This window comes from Ursus arctos, unplaced genomic scaffold, assembly GCF_023065955.2.
Source record: "Ursus arctos isolate Adak ecotype North America unplaced genomic scaffold, UrsArc2.0 scaffold_3, whole genome shotgun sequence".
Classification (NCBI taxonomy): domain Eukaryota; kingdom Metazoa; phylum Chordata; class Mammalia; order Carnivora; family Ursidae; genus Ursus; species Ursus arctos.
The window spans coordinates 62,302,475-62,319,637 of record NW_026622985.1 but is presented as its reverse complement, the minus strand read 5'-3'; the positions used below and the strand labels follow the sequence as shown (position 1 = coordinate 62,319,637).

The 17,163-nt window shown below is 44.5% G+C and overlaps 1 protein-coding gene across 4 annotated transcripts in view; it reads right to left on the bottom strand.

Annotated features, from left to right (window-relative positions):
- The window catches only part of EEPD1 (endonuclease/exonuclease/phosphatase family domain containing 1), a 107,608-nt gene that overhangs the window by 20,735 nt on the left and 69,710 nt on the right, over positions 1-17,163 (bottom strand). The gene's annotated exons all lie outside the window — the stretch shown is intronic.

Sequence of the window (17,163 nt, the reverse complement as noted above, 5' to 3'; positions counted from 1 at the left end):
TCTGGTAGCCTCTCCTCTCGGTTCCCAAGAGTTACTTATCATGTGTTTCCTGAACAAGATGGTTCAAAAGAAGAGAAGGGGGGGGGAACCTTTCAAGGGTAACTGACATTCTTCTGCAGGGGGAACAGTAAAGTGGAGAGCAGAGAGAGGGGGAGATTTCGTGGAGGTGAAAGCTAGGCTGGGAGGGGAGGGAGCCACAGGGCCACTGTCCTCCCCACTGTCCTCATCAGCCCTCACTGTCGCCCTTCAGGGCCACTGCCAAAGGTTCCTTTCTTCTCCAAAGCTCTTTGGATGTGAAGACTCTTAATCTCAGATGGGAGTGAAAACTGGGATAGTTTTGTGGCAGTTTTTTTCTCTTCTAAGTCAAGGCTTATGTCAGGATATAAATGAACACAAGCTCATTACAGGAGAACTTGTAAAGCTGAGAACCACAGAATGCCACCATGCCACAGTGAGCCACCGCTAACCTTTTATGGTTTTCCTCGCAGGCTGTTTCCTATGGATTTCATCAATACAGCTGTGTATTCATACAGACACACGCGGCCGTGTTCTGTTCTTCCTGCTTACCACTGTGCCACACTATTACAGACCCTTCTAAATCCACTCCCCGGGCCTTCTCACATGCTATTATATGGACATGGGATGCCATCCACGGTGCTGGATGTTTCTTTGGTTGGAAGAAATTTCTGCTTTTTTGAGGCTCATTTTGTTTCACTTATAAACATCCTAAAAACACCTAACAAAGTAGTTGTAAGACCAATTCTATCCTCACCTGCTCAAAGTGCTATCATTCACAGGTTTAAATAAAAATCCTAAGTTAGCGTTTACAATGAAAACGTCTTCATTTCTGAAAATAAATCAGGAAGTCTTTGCTTATTTAAATATACATTCCTGTGATAGCAGCCCAGGGCCTAGAGTGTGAATGACCACAGATATTAAGCCCTTGGAATGTACAATCAGAGAGGAAGTGACACTTTCTTTTTTTAACTCCCTGATATAAGAAATAAGAGTCTTCATAAATAGTTCAGTTTCTTTCACCTTCAGATAAACCACTTTCACCTTTATTTTTTTTTTCCCTCTAGCTTTGCTTTTTAACAAAATGTCTCTTTAGAGAATTTGTCCTGCTGTCCATCTATCCTGTGTGGACCCTCAGGTGTGCACAAAAGGTGGGGGGATCACAGGGCCAGAAATCGGTGGGATGTCTACTCCACTCTGGTGCCTTAAAGCTGTGATGTTAAGTGGGGTCATGTTCATTATTTAAGGGTGAGCTTAGGAACAGGACTCTATAGAAAGGCTGCACAGATCCAGACTTTGGCTCTGCCACTTACTTTGGGCAAATGACTACTCACCTGCTCCGTGCCTCAGTTTCCTCATGGGTAACAAGAGGATACAAACTGTTCCCACCTCACCAGTTTGATATTTCTAAAGCAGGTAGCACAAGACTTGGCATACAGCAAGCCTCCTACGTGTTCTTGTGGTTGTTATACAGATCGGGCCACTCTGTCAGGACAAGGCCACGGGAAGAGGATCCCTGCCTTCAACTTGCCACACCTGATGGCACAATGCCCCAAACTCAGCAGCTGAGGAAGTGAGCAGGGCTGCAGCCAGGAGCCAGCACGCTGCAAACCGGGAGTTAGAAACCCCTGAAATACAACACTGCGGACATGGACAGAAAGACGGGAAACTGTTGCTAATATTCTTGTCTGGTGAGGAGGAGAGACAATTCATGCAATTATTCAGTACAAACTTAACAAGCATTAACTACATGGGGATCCTGGGCCAGGCTCTGGAGCTATAATGGTGAGCAACAGACACATGGTCCCCTGCCCTCCCTGAGCTTGGAGTCTGTGGATGAAGGGTGGGAGGGTGGTGATGTAAGCACACTTAAAAAAAAAAAATTATATTAAAGATACTTTTACTGAGGTCCCTCTAGTGCCAAGTATTTAACACATAAATTTATTTCATTCTCACAACAGCTTCCTAAGGTAGATATTATTATGATCTTCATTTGATAGATGAGAAAACAGAGGCACAGAGAGGCTAATTAACTTGCCCAAGAACACATAGCCAGTAAGGGGCAGAGCCAGCATTTGAACCTAGGCAGTCCAACTCCAGAACCCATGCTCTGTGTATAGCCTTCTGTCTCTGTAGGCACAGTTATTAATCAAATAATCATCCAAACATAAAGCTGCGGCTGAAACTTGGTCCATGAAGGAGTGGTTCAAGGAGCCTGTGGCATCCATGGTGGCAATGGGGGTAGTGACGAGGGGAGTTCGGCTTAGTCAGGGAAGGCTTCCCTGAAGAGGTGATGCTTGAGCTCAGAACTCAAGGATGAGACAGAGTTAATTGGGCAAAGAGGAGAGGAGAGCAACCCAGGCAGTGGGACAGCATGTGCAAAGGGCCGGTGGTGGGACAGACATGGAGAACTTGTAGGACAGAGAGATCAGTGTGGCTGCAGCACAGATGGTGAGCGGCAGAATGGCGAAATGAGCTTAAAGGAACGTCCGAGGCCCTGCCTGCCCTGCAAGGAGTTTGTTCCTTATCTTACGAGAATCCTAAAATTAATGAAGGGCACAAACAACAGATCTGCATTTTTAAAAAGGCCCTCGAGCTGCAGTGTACAGTGCAGGCTGGAGAAGGGCCAGATCAGTTAGGTAGTGCAGTAAGATATGAGATGGTTTGACTAAAAGGAGAGCAGTGGACAAGTTTGACAGATAATCACGGAACAAGCATAACTTGGCTCCCAAGAAATGAAAACAGGCACTCAAACCGATACTCGGATGTGAATGTTCACAGCAGCACCCTTCACAACAGCCCAAAGATAAAAACGACTCACATGCCCATCAACCAAAGAATGAAACACGAAACGTGCTACATCCATAGACTGCAACAGCAGGGACCCACAACAAGGAATGGCATAGTAACACCTGTCTGCCATGCATGAACCTCAAAAATAATATACTGAGGGAAAAGGCCAGACACAAAAGGTGCCATGTTGTATGATTCCATTTATATGCGATGCCCAGAATAGGCAGATCCATAGAGACAGAAAGCGGACTGGCGGTTGCCAGGGGCCAGCGGAAGGGAGAAGGAGGAGTGACTCCTTATGGGGTACTGGGTTTCCTTTTTGATGATGAAAATGTCTTGGAACTAGACAGAGGTGATGGTTGCCCGACACTGTGAACGTACTAAATGCCACCGCATCGTGAGCTTTCAAATGAGCTCTGCAATGGTTAATTTTATGGTATGTGAATTTTACGTCCGTAATAAAGAAAGTGCTTTGGACAATGGGTTGGATGTTGAAGGTAACGCAGAGGAACCACTCTGTTCATTCAACAAACACCAGGCGCGACCCCAGGCGAGGGCCGTCATAGAGCCCTCCACCCCGCAGGGAACAGGGGGTCAGTGCCGGCCCCCGGGAGGCCACCTAGGGATGGAGGTGACTCGTGTTCTCACCACACGGTTACTGAGCACCTGGAAGAGGAGCACAGCACCCAGTAATTCCTGGAATAGAGGCTCTCAGGAGCTCAAAAAAGACAGTTTTAGGGCAAATAAATACTTTGTCCCAAATTAGGCATTAAACGTGTGAGTAATGATTGAAACTAATTATTCTAAGTGGAAGCAGGTCTGAAAATAGCAATGAATTTTGTAGGATTTTGTGGCTATTTTGGGAGAGTGTAGGAAAGCTTACAGGCCGAGTGAAACACCCCACGTCGGAGCAGAGACACTGGGATGGCCACGCCACGGTTTGCTCTCAAGATGCCATTCCATGGGTGCTACCATTTTCACGTCACTGAAGAAACATGCCAACGACTAGGGTTGACAGCACAGAGTTTCATTCGGTCCTTCCCAATGAAATGCTGAACCCAAATTTCGATAGGAAATGTGATCCATATATGTTAGAACATTTTACTTATAAGCAAAAAGGCATCGGCCCCAAGCTTGTAAGATGACAATCACATTTCCTAAGACAAACCATGTTGGTGTAGCCAATGATAGCTCTTCCTTTCCAGAATCTGCCCTTTTTGATATTTTCAGGTGAACAGGCTCAAAGAATGGGCAAGATGGGTATAGCTCAGGAAGAGTGTCTCTAAATACATACAATTTACTAATATGAGTATTTTTGCTTCTGAGGTTTCAAATATGGCAACAGAAAGGGTAGGGACACAGAAATGGAAGATGGGAGGAGAGAAAAAGCCAAGACAAGAGCGTAGGAGACCGTTATTTAGGTACTTAAATCCAAAGAAAATAACCCAAAGAGAAGCAGAACAAAGCCACGGTGTACATTAGCTCCCCATCTCTACCCTCCTACGAGTACACCCACATCTTTTTTTCAGCCCCAGAGATAGATTTTCTCAGTCCCTAAACACCAACGACTCAGTTCACTCTTAGACTCAGTTTAGGCTGCAAGGCTCCCAGCCCTTCCCTGTGTGCTCCTGCGAAGAAGCCAGAGTTATTTAGGAACCGTCACATTAAACAAAATTAGTTCTTATGGACCCTCAGGGAAATTGCTCTGGCTGCCATTTTTCTTATAAAACGCCAGCCTTCAGCTATTCCAAATGGTGTTTTTGCAGCCTGCCGTCCTTAGCAGCAATAATCATAAAAATAAAGACTTCAAAGCTGTGGGTGAAAGTATTACTGATTCATGACTTATTTTATTTTGATTTGCATTATGCCAAATCCTACACTTTCAAACCTTCATATTTCCTAAATTATCTCAGGGCAAACCACATCTATTTGATTGTTCTTTTCTGAGTGGGCCGCAAGGGATGGAGAGACAGCGATTTGTCACCCCAGGCAATTTCTGGCAGCAAGAACTCTAGGTGGCTGTTCGTGAAATAGCATTCTCATTTTGGAGAATGTCCTGAGACTCATCACTTCTCAGTTTTCTGTGCTAATGGGAGAAATGGAAAGCCAAATCCCCAAACTCTTTTAGTCAACCTCTCCTCCCATTATATTTTTGGCCAGAGGCACTTAAAAATAGCCTAACTGCCTGAGGTTAGCTTGATAGGCTCTCCAGCTCCTTTCAAGCTACTGGGAGTGGGGGGAGTAAAAAGCAAACAGGGCAGAGAGAAGTGGTACAGAAATGCAGTTGCACACCAGGCAAGGGCCATGTCAGCGTCCTGCAGGACACCAAGAGACGTCCATGTTAATGAGCTGGAACCAAAACAGCGCTTGTGTACTAAACAGCTCCCGCGAGCCAAACCCTACCGCTGGTCTTTACACACACGTCGCCTGATAAGACCCACCCCATGGCTGGAGAAATGAGGAGTGTGGGGCTGGAGGGGTTAAGATCGCCCAGAGGGCAAGGGGCTGAGCCAGGACCCAAGTCCCTGTCAATCTGACCCCACTATGCCCTTCAGCTTCCTGATGAAGCAAGAACGAGGAGAGGAGTCACATGATCTACCTTGCGCCTTAGAAGGGTTATCTCATACTATAAATGAAGGGCGAAAACAAAATTCGACTATGGAGACCAAATAATCCTTTTCTATGTTTCAATTTTTCTCTCTTCTTTCAACTTTTCTAGAAATCCCACTTTTCTAGCCATTGTAAAAATACCGATCAACCGTCTTGAACTTTATCCAGGAAGAAGACGTGCCAGTGCGTGCGTGTACACACTCACGTTGCATTTTTTTCATAAATAAAAGCAAATTAAGTGCTGTACTAAATTAAACACCAAAAACAATATTAAAAAATGTCCCTGCCACATCCTGAAATGGAGCCTAAAAATACTTGTTACTTTTTCCCCTCTTATTCACAAATATAGCCACTACAGACTAAGTGCATAACAGGGATTCTGGGTAATGAGAAATAAAATGAACAATCGATATGTAGCAATTTATTCTTCAACTAGAGGTTTCAGCCAGGTGGAGACAGGAAGGGAAGACAAGTCTTGCCTGATGGGGAAGATTAGCAGTAATACAAAACTACAGTCTCATGATTTTGTAATCAGGGGCGGAAGGCTTTAATCCACCCTCACTGCTCCTACCCCCATGTCTGGAACTGGTGCAAATGCTGGAAATTCAGGCCAAAAACCAGAGCTTGTCACTTTCCTTTCCAAGTTCAGCTCTTTGGCGTTTAATGCTGGGGATCTTGCTTTAGTCCTGGGCACTTCTGATTCCTGTGGATCCCCAGGGCTGGACACATCAGGAAGGTGCTCTGTGTCTCAATAATGACACTACAGAGCCACTTAAATAAATCTCTTGCCTGGCTACTGGTGCAGGAAGCCACTGACAGATAACTAGGGGAGCAGGTAATTTTAGAATAATTCATATATGGGGAGCTGCTTTGTTTTCTCTGGCTGTCTTCTTCCAACCTGATTAATTCTGCCTGTGAAAATCAGTCTGCATGTCATGGATGAGAGTTAGGTGGGACAGGCTGGGGTCGAGGCAAGGTGTGCTAGGCAGCACGGTCAGAATGTGGAGGAGAAACCAAGTCTAGGATCTAGAAAGGGGTCTTGGACTGTGTTCCTAAGAGATGTCGGTACACTTTTCTGAAATTCTACCAAGATAGATCAAAATCTCTGAAAGCAGGTTGGATATTTTCCCAGAAGTTTGGAATCTTGTTAAGGCCCAAGCTCACCATTTCAATGCCTCCTAGGTTAATAAAAATATATATATTTTTTATCAGCTGTAGGAATTACTCATTCTAAATGGGTAGTTAACAATTTGACAGATTTCTCCACTGAATTAATTCTGACAAAGCAAGCCCTAGTGACCAGCTCAATCAGGATAATTTTACCCACTGAGAACACCCAGCATAAATGTTTTTAGCAACTGAGCAAAAGAGTTTTACCTGTCTGCCCTTCTGTTTCATTTAAAATGACAAAAAAACCCACACTAGCTTGCTAAGTACAAAGTCATGCTCTCAAGAAATGAATGAATGAATCATTCGTGAAAGTCTCAGAATTCTCTAAAAAAGTGAATTGAAAGTTCTCTCTCAGCACCAACTCATTGTTAGCATTTCCTGATAACAGAAGCATTTGAGGGTGGACTAAATAAGACAGGAAGTTGCATGTAACTCCTGTCACCATGGCAATGTGCGTGTTTGTACAAGGTGGTGGCTACATGTAACAATTTTGAAGGGAATGCAGTGAGTCCAGCACGTTTTCTCTCTGTTGAGAAGCAAGATAGAGTCAAGAGACTAACAAGGTCAGAGGGGAAAGTGCTCAGGATATACGTAAGGGCAAGCCTTTCCAGTATTGAAAAAAACCCCAGAGCAAGCCTCTTCCCCTCCTCCAAGCCAGCAAATAGTGCAGGACAGCAGTTTTCAAACATTTTGGCCATGACTCATAGCAGTAAATAAATTGTTATACGGCAATCTGGTATATTCTATTTGTCTGCCTGCCAACTGTGTATGTATGCATGTAGTATGTATGTATCCACATATCCATCTATCTATCCAGTCATCCATCCACCCACTCACTCATCCATCCATCCATTTGTGTGTGTGTGTGTGTGTGTGTGTGTGTGTGTGTATTATAATGATGCCAATAAGAAAATGACGCTAAATGGTAACCTGAATCCACGGGAATGAAGGAAGTAAACTGGAAATGGTAAATAAGAAGGTTAATGCAGTTAATACTATAAGTAGATAATTGTTCTCCTTTCTTCTCTCATCATCTTCTTCAAAAGACATACAAGCATATAAAGTAATGAGTATAATAATGTATAGCTGGGTCTGTAGTATAGTAGTTCGACGTAACATGTATAACAACAGCTCAGAAGGGGGAAGAGGGAATACAACTATACAGGAGTAATGTGTTTATCTCTCATTGGAATTAAGTTAGTACAAATCTGGAAAAAGTTAGTATAAATCTGATAAATTAAGATTTATATGGTAAACTCAACAGCAACTCCAAGGAAAATAACTCAAAAAGCAGAGTGAAAAAAATCATTATGGAAATTAAAATGTTACCCTAGAAAATATTCACTTAATGCAAAAGAAAGCAATAAAAGAGGAGAAAAGGAACAAAAAAAGACGTAAGATTTAGAAAATGAGAAGTAAAATGAGATCTGTAAACTCAACTGTATCAATAATAACATTAAATGTGAATGGATTAAATAACCCAATCAAAAGTCAGAGACTGTCAAATTGGGTAAAAAACAATATCCAACTATATGCTGGGTACAAGAGATAGACTTAAGATTAAACGATACAAGTAGGTTGAAAGTAAAAAGATTAAAAAAAACACATCATGCCAACAGTAACCATAAGGAAACTGGAATGATTAAACTAATATTAGAAAAGTAGACTTTAAAATTAAAGCTGTTACTACAGATAAAGAGGGACATTTTATAATAATAAAAGGGTCATTCAATCAGAAAGACATAACCATTATATAAATATATATGCACTGAATAACAGAGCCCCCAAAATACATGAGACAAAAACTGACAGAATTGAAAGAAGGAACAATAGTTGGGGACTTCAATACCCCACTTTCAATAATGGTTAGAACAAACAGAAAATTAACAGAAAATAAAAGACTTCAGCAATAATATAAGCCAAACAGACCTATAAACATTTATAGAACACTCAACCAAACAACAGCAGAATACACTTTCTTCACAAGTATACATGGAACATTCTCCAGAATAGATCATATTCTAGGCCATAAAACAAGCTTTGATGCATTTAAAAGGACCAAAGTCAAGTAAAGCATGTTCCTTGACCACTGTGGAACAGAAAAAAATTAGAAGTCAGTAACAGAAAGAATTTTGGGAAATCCACAAAAGAGTGGAAATTAAACACACTTGTAAATTCCCAATGGGAAGAAAGAAGAAGAAATCACAAGGGAAACTAAAAAAACTTTGAGACAAATGAAAATGAAGATGCAACATACCAAAACTTATGGGAGTCATCTAAGCAGTGCTTAGAAGAGAATTTTTAGCTGTAGATGCTTATCTTAGTAAAGAAGAAAGCTCTCAAATCAATAGCCTAAGCTTCCACTTGAAGATACTGGGGGGGGGGGGGGAGAGTAAATTAAACCCAAATTAAGGAGAATGAAAGAAACAAGAAAGATCAGAGCAGAAATGAATGAAATAGAAGAAAAAAAAAAAACAGAGAAAATCAACAAACTCAAAAGGTCTTTGAAAAGCCCAACAAAAAATGAGAAACCTTAAGCTAGACTGACCAAGAAAAAAAAAAAAGAGAGAAGACTCATGATATCCCCCCAAAAATCTCCTGTCTGAACTCTAGCTGCATGCACAGGCCGGGCAAGGCGATCAGGGGAAAAGCCAAACGGATGTGGATCTCACCCAGGGCTGGCTCCTTCTGCCCAGGGTTGATGGCTCTCCCGTGTCTACCTGCTTTTGGTAGCTCTCAGTGCTTTCAAATAGCTGTCTGCATTTTACCCAGAGTTGATCATTGTTATTGGAGCGAAGGTTTTACTGATATAAGCTATGCTGCCATTTCCAGAACTGGAGCCTTCCAGATGCCCTCTTGAAGAGGAAAGAGGGCATCACAACCCAAGAGTCAGCACAGGAAAAACATTAACATGGACACACTATGTTTGAATCATGGACTAGACCAGCCCATCATTTATAAGCCACGATAAGAGGCCAGGCAAACTCTCTCTAGTTGATGATAATACAATTCGTAGCAAAACATGGAGAGTGGTGATTTGTCAAGGCCCCCTCCACTTTGAAGCCTGAATGAAATTATCTTTCTGCTCTTGGTATAGGCCTCGTGTTGGCCTCTGCCTGAGCTTGCAATCCACATGGGTATGAGAAGATTTGTCCTTTTTTCCTCTATAAATACAGAATCAATTAGGAGATGAAGAAATAATGAATTTAGAGGATGAAGGCAAAGTAATGGAACCATCAAGAAGAACGGCCCCAGGGACAACCCATCACAGGTGGAAGGCGGCAGCGGGTTCAGACTTACCTAGACAACACAAGCTTCAGATATGATTTCTTTCCTTTATCCATTCCCAGATTCCTAGCATTGTATCTAAATGGCTTCAAAATGTTATGAAATATTTGTTAACATAAAATCATTAGGTATTCATTACCAAAACAGAAAGAGTTATACAGAAATTACCAAAATGGATAACTGCCTATAAGATTTTTAAGTTCTATATAAAATTAGTTCATAATTTTTTAAAAAGCAAAAAAAACCCCAAAAAACAAAAAACGTTTCAATAAATGCTTTAGGTTAGAAGCTGGCTAGGGTAAGCCATGATTTAGTAGATGAACTGGGCCAGGGGCCAGGATCCTAAGGGTTCAGGATCACTGAGGAAGGATGAAGGCTGACCATGTAAGGTACAAGAAACTCCAAGTACAGGAAAGCAGAGAAATAGGACATGAGCAAAGAGGAAAGTAGGACAAGAGGCCAGACACTGCAGGTTTGGGGACTGCTACCACAGGTTGCTTAACCCCTCCCTTCCCACAGAGCACTGAACTGCCATTCGTTATTCATAGTTACAAAGCATGATATGACACGCTTATTATTTTCTGTTTCTATGGGTCATTTTCTTAAGATACACTTCCAGGAATGGGATTGCTGGCCAAAGGGTAGGGGCATCTCAAAGCTGATAAAACACGCTGCCAGGAGCTTAAGGAAGAAGAGCGCCTCATCACCAGCCCCGCCGGCAATGAATGGGGACCCCGGCTTCACCGTCACGTCAACATTCTATGCTGTTGTTTAAAAAACTTTGCTAATGCAATCAATTTAAAAGAATCTCTTGCTTAATTCGGGTCTCTTTGATAGTTAAGGAAGCTAAAGGGGATTTAAGAGCCATATTTGGAACTCTACTTTTTGCTCACTTCAAATAAAAGCTTTCATAAAGAAAGAAAGGTAGTGGGAGCTCCTAAAAATACACGATATCTTGGTGATTCTAAAAGAATAAAGAGAAAACACATTTTTTTTAATGAACTGTGAAGCCTGGCCCATAATTCACTAAGATGTTCCATTTTCTGGCAGCTGAGGTGCTGGGGGGACCCCAGCCAAAAGCCCTTTCCAGAACGGAGGTGGGGTCCAAGTGTGCAGTTGGCAAAGCAGAGCTGGTGAGGGGGTGGCTGTGGCCGCCCGGCGGTGGGCCTGAGCCAGACTCCACAGAGCCAACAGGGGGAGCCTGACCTTCACAGGGGTCTCCGTTTCTCCTTCCTGGTAGGTAACCAGCTGCCTGCTGGAAGGGATGTGGCCGGAAACATGATTACAATGAGTTTAATCATGCTTAGACACTGATCTGGCTCAACCCACTTAAGAAAAAGGAAAGAAAAGTAACAGACACATGAATACTGACCATTCAAGATGGCATTTGAATTAGGCTCAGAGTACACGAAGGACCAGGCATGGGAGAAAAAATAAACCAAGGGAGCTGGAGAATCTCATTCTGATATTTTTAAATGAAGACAGAGTGCTATTTTTTAAAAGGTATTTTTAAGTAGACTTTATGTGAAGATTCCTGAAGCTATTCATGTTGACACTGAGCCTGCGTGGAGGGTGTGTCTGCTGCATGTTCTCTAGTGCCCCCCCTTGCAGGCCCTTGGGCCCCCGCAGCCCTCACACCACTCCCAGATGCTCTCCTGGTCCTGTCCACAGCCGGAGCCCTGAACCTCCAACCGCCTCGTCCTCCAACCCCCAGCCCACATTCTCTGCTCCCCTGATGGACCAAAGGGGGCGCAGGGAGACAAACACTATGTGCCTGTGTCTGTTTCAAGACGAGTCATACTGTGAAAAGACCTGAGTCTCAGCTCTCCATCACCTGGCCGGGAACTGACCCTCTGGGTCAGCTCCCACTCCTGGAAGATAGAAGCTTCCACAAAGTCTGCAAAAGCTAATGTCCGGATTAAATGGGATCATGGGAGACAGGCAGCGGCCGTATTGAAGGGAGCTCTGGAATGCAGCCCCTCCACTGGGGTCACTCCTGGTTCCGTAACAACTGCTATGGGTCCTGGGTCAAGGGGACACTTCAGCTCCTTCGGACTCCATGTCCTGTCTGCAAGACGACAGGGTTAGATTCCACAGTTTGAACAGTTTCCCTCAGCTCCGGCATTCTGAGATTCTATATACGCCATTCGAACGTATTTATAGAGCTTTATCCCCCTTGGTATACAGCACAACTCAGGCACAGTGTTAAGTGCTCAATTGCTGCACGAACTAAATTAACTGGACGTCCAAATCCTAGTGAAAAACCCTCCAAAAGCATGTAATGTTGGAGCTAAGGCTTCTGTGTGCACCTGGGCACGTGCTCGGGAAAGCTGCTCACCAGCTATAGCTACAAGCACCCAGCACCCTTAGGTTATCCACACACACCGACGTGACTACTATTTACCCCCTATTTCCTTCTGGAAGTTCCCAGGAAGCTACTAACTTCAAATCACTAGGGTCCAGCTGCAAACGTCCCTGACTAGCCATGTGCAAATAGCGAGTTCAATTTTTCTAGTGTCAGGCTTGCTGGTGAAATGTATACACTTCATCTCCCACATGACGTGCCAAAAGAGGCCCGAGGGATCATGGGCTCCACCTGTAGGAAAACTAGACTCAGAGCCGGGCTTCAAAGCTGCAATTCTAGGGAAAATATCCAAGAGCAGGCAGGAAGACTGGCAGGCCTTTTGTCCTGGACAATTTGCCAAACGAGGGGAGGGCAGGGGTGGTAACTCCTTTTTCATTGTCCTCTAATGGCATCAGCTCAATCTCAAGTTGGGCTTCTCAAGAAAGGAGAAAAAAAGAGATATCAGTGATGATGATGATGGTGGTGACAGTGACAACAGGGATAATCTCAGGAGCAGGGACAGCACTAGCCACCATCACTCTGGTGCTCACTCTATACATAATCTCTTTTATCTCATATGGTATCTGACTTAATTCTCGTAAAAAATCCCAGGGAGGCAGGTATTACTGTGAGCTCCCCTCATGTTAAAAAGAAACTGCGTGTGATCAATCACTTGCCCAGGAGATCCCCCAGCTAGTAAACATCAGAGCTGGATTCCACCCCAGTCTGTGCACCCTCCGAGCCAGGGTTCCAGGGGACGGAGCGTGGGCTCAGCCAGCTTGTGAGTAATGGCTGAGTCATGGCGTGTGGAGGCCGGGGCGGGGGTAGCGCAGCGATGGCCGTGTGTTGGGTGGCCTAAACCTCACACAGGCAGCTTTTCAGGCAGGCTTGGATCCGGGTTGGGTCAGCCGGTGCTCGGTGCTCTGCCCTCTGGCCCGTCCAGCGACAGGGTGACCTCCAGCTGGAGTGAACGGCCAAACTATTGTTTGCAGCTTTGCAGGAAGCTGTTTGAAAGAGTCACTGAAAAACGATCTTACTAAATCAAGCTGTACCAATATTTCTATTTCCTTTCATGCAATGCCACGTTTAAAGGCATTAGACAGGCCTGTTTATAAAGCCTGGGAAACAAGTCTGTGTGCCTTAAGTTCAGAAAAACAAAAGCGTCCCGCACTTGCAGCAGAGAGAACGGAGAGAACAGGACGGCGTGCATCCTTCTCCGAGCCAGTCCTTGCTCTCGGCACCTGAGAGGTGCTTGCCGACAAAGCCCAGCGAGATCTAAAACATTGTGTCAGCAAAATGTCACGTGTCCCGACAGGTGTGCATATTAAGTAATCTTCTCATGGTTCCAGCAGTTTTTTAAGACAAGAAATTGGTAGAGAAACTTAGCTCATTAATTATATGGCTTATAGGTTATTTTTTAAATAAATGACAAATGATTGACACTTGTCCAGGAAATGACTTTTTGTAGTATTTGTAGAGAAGAGAAATGCAGAGACCTAATCCCCCCAGGGGTCCTTAACCTCCACCCCAATCTATTGTACCTGACTTAAGACAAGCAGTGTTAGGAGAGGCAAAAACTGGAACCTTACTGAGTGTGTGAGGGTCACTGGGTACATGCTCACGGTTCACATCTCCCCAGGAAGTGCGTTTTAACGGTGAGTAGGGCAAATGTTAGCCATAGAGGCCCCAAAGCCCAGTAAGGACACTGGGGCAGGGAAACAGAGAAAATAGGAGAAAACAAAGTATGAAAAGCAGAATTTTCCCCTCTTCACAATGTGATCAGGGATCTACTGAGAAAGTAAAACCCAAGTGTTTTAGGTGGGAGGGCACCAGAGAGATCAGTTTTATGCATGAAAAAAGGGGCTGGGGCCTCCAAGGAAGGTCCCCTGACAGGTCCAGCAGCCAAACAGGGGTGAGGCTGGGAGGGGACCTCGGCTCTCCGACAACAGAGCCTCCCCAGAGCTGGCCCCGGGCCCTGCGGAAACCAGGAAAACCTCGCCAGCGTTACAGCAGACAGGCTCTCTGCCTAAAACCCGGGACAGGAGAAGTCAGGCAAATGGCTGGTAGTCTGAAGCTGAAATACTAAGACCATAATAACAACGCCTAATATTAGGGAGAAAAAGCACTAGAAATCTTAGTATCTAGGAGACTCCAAAACACACTGCATCTCTTCAGCCTTTTCCAGTATGTTTTACATAATATGACTATTTACTGGTCGGATTTAACCTACCACTACTTGGGAGGGAGACGACCCCCGAACAGCTTCCATACCGTAAGAGAAAGGCACACGGGCAACAGGTTCCCGCTCTTGGGTCTGCATCTGGAAGGCGACCAGTTCCACTATGGTGGGATCTCGGGAGTTCAGTCTTGCAAACCCCAAAAACAGACAGCCATTGGAAGCCCAGCTCCAAAGACAGTCAAAGAGGTTTGAGGTTTGCCGGATGTGTGTCTAACTGAGGCCCTTCTGGCTCTACCTATTAAATTAAATAAGATTATCTTCTAAATGAAAGGAAGAAGCAGGAAAACAAAAGATAAAAACTGGGTTCTGACAAATCGAATGATGATGTTTACTTCTCTTTTGGTGAAAAAAAAAAAAAAAGAGAGCGAGAGAGAGCTTAACTGGCCACCAAAGCAACTATGTGACACCCAGACGTTCTCTATCAAGATGGGTGAGTCAACAGCAGGGACGGTGATCATAAATGATACTCCTCAGGACAGCTTCCTGGACCTCAGTGCACACAACTCAATGGGTCTGGGCAGAACTGATTGATTGGGGGTCTGGATGGAGCCCGAGAGTCTGCCTTTCCGACCAGCTTACGATGTTGCTGAAACTACAGACCACACTTGGAGTAGCAAAGCTCTGCAGTTTACTAGGAACTTTTCTAGGTGGTTCTCTAACTTGTCCGGGTGGATGAGAATCCATACATCACGAGGCTCTTTGGGAACCCATCTTATTCTAGCATATGAACCGGGCCAGTCTCGCTGCAAAAGTAGCATTATGCCAGGTGATATACCAGGTGTCACTCAAAATGCCATTGACGACCAAGCTTGCGTCAACTGGTTGCTTCTGGGCTTTCCTAAAAATGTTTGCTACTTGCCTGGCATGTAGAAAGCTCAACAGAGGCCTTGATATGAATGAATGAATGAATGAATGAATGAATGAACGAACAAAAGAAGGAAGGAAGGAAGGACACTACGTGAACTTGGCTCCCAGCTGGCCTCTGTGCATATTTAGACCATCTCGTAAATCATTCTACTTGTCATGTATGGAGACAGGGGAATAATACAAAACCATCATTGGACCTGGTGAGAAAGAGGGAGGAGGGGGAAGGTGGAGGAGGGATAACAGGTGCAGCCACTAACTTCTGGGGATCACTGCACACCAAGCCCTCTACATTGACTGTCTACTTTGTCCTCTCAAAACCTCCGTGAATTGGGGATGATAAAGATTTCCACTTTATAGACTGGAGAACTGAAGCACAGAGAGGGTCCGTAACCCGGGATGCCCCAGTTCGGAAGGAGGAGGTGGCTCTGGCCCAGGCTGCCTGAGCCCCACACTCTCCACCCCACTCTGTGGCAGCCTCATCACTTCCCCCTCAGGGCAGCGCAGCGGCTCGGCTGCCCCCACAGCGAACCCTGACCCCCCTTCTCTGCTAGCAGTCAGTACCCCCAAACTGGCTGCCCGTGTGGCTTCTCCAAATCAAGTATTAACACGGCTGAAAGACCTAATCGATACTTTCAGTGTCTGTGTTTTTATTACACGGATACAGCTTAGCACATGGACGCCCCATGTTTATGAGCTCTGTCTGATGGTTTCTGGGGTTTTTTTAAATTAAGGAGTAAAACAAAAAAACTGTAGAGAATATTGAGAAGAAAACTGTTTATGGAGAGGTAACTTTTTAAAGGTTTCAAGAGCAGACAAAGAATCTTCGTGTGCTCCTCCAGGCAGAAGGGCCAACTGTCTGCATGTGGCCCATTTGCTTTACCGTCTATGTGTGCTCTTTCCCCCCCCACCCGGCTCACATGTACATACACATATCTCCATTAGTTTTTTCTGAGTCATTTGAGAAGAGGTTAGAAACAGCATGCCCCTTTATTCCTAAACACATCAGCGTATAATTCCTGAGAATAAGTCCATTCTCTGACACATGCCAGTTACCGACTTCGGGGAAAGTTCACACTGACATACTTTCTAATCTAATCTACTATCCACAGCCAACATTGTCATTTGGCCCAAGGATATCTTTTAGAGCCGGACCTTGTGCATTTCAATGGCTGGATATGTATTAAGAATTAATACAAGTAATTAAGAATTAATATGTGTCGAGTGCTTTGGCATTGAGAAAGCCCTTCCGCTACACTAATTCATTTGGTTCTCATGTTGCCTCTCTGAGGTCGGGCAAGCAGCATCATCCCTGTTTCACCTGGGGCGAAAACGAGCCTGAAGGAATGTTAAATTCAGAGCCAGTGCTCAGCAGCCCCCTCCCCGCACATCACTGCTTGGTGCTTAAAGACTTTGCTTTAGTGCCCACCAGAAGACTGACCACTAATCCAAACATTTAAAATTCTATAAATAATGTACTCTTGCTTGAGCGTTTATATCTCTAGCCATTTCCTTTTACACTAACATTAGAGATTCTAATTAGCACCGTAGCTATGTGCTCGGGAAGAGACGGAGCCACCCCAGGAGAGCAGCTTGGTATGAGCTGGGAGGCCCATGGGGTGGCTCTTGGTCTTGCCCCACCTTGCACACAGAACTTGAACTCATAACCCGCAAAGAATCCCCAGCTGCATGCTTGACGTGATCACAGAAAGCCGAAACAGTCGGTATCTCTTCCCAGGCATAGTGAAACACTAGTTTGAGGTGGGGAGGGAGTTTCCTAACCCTCACAAATAGCCTAAAAAGGGGATCAAACTCATGAACTTGCCTGTTAAACAGAAAA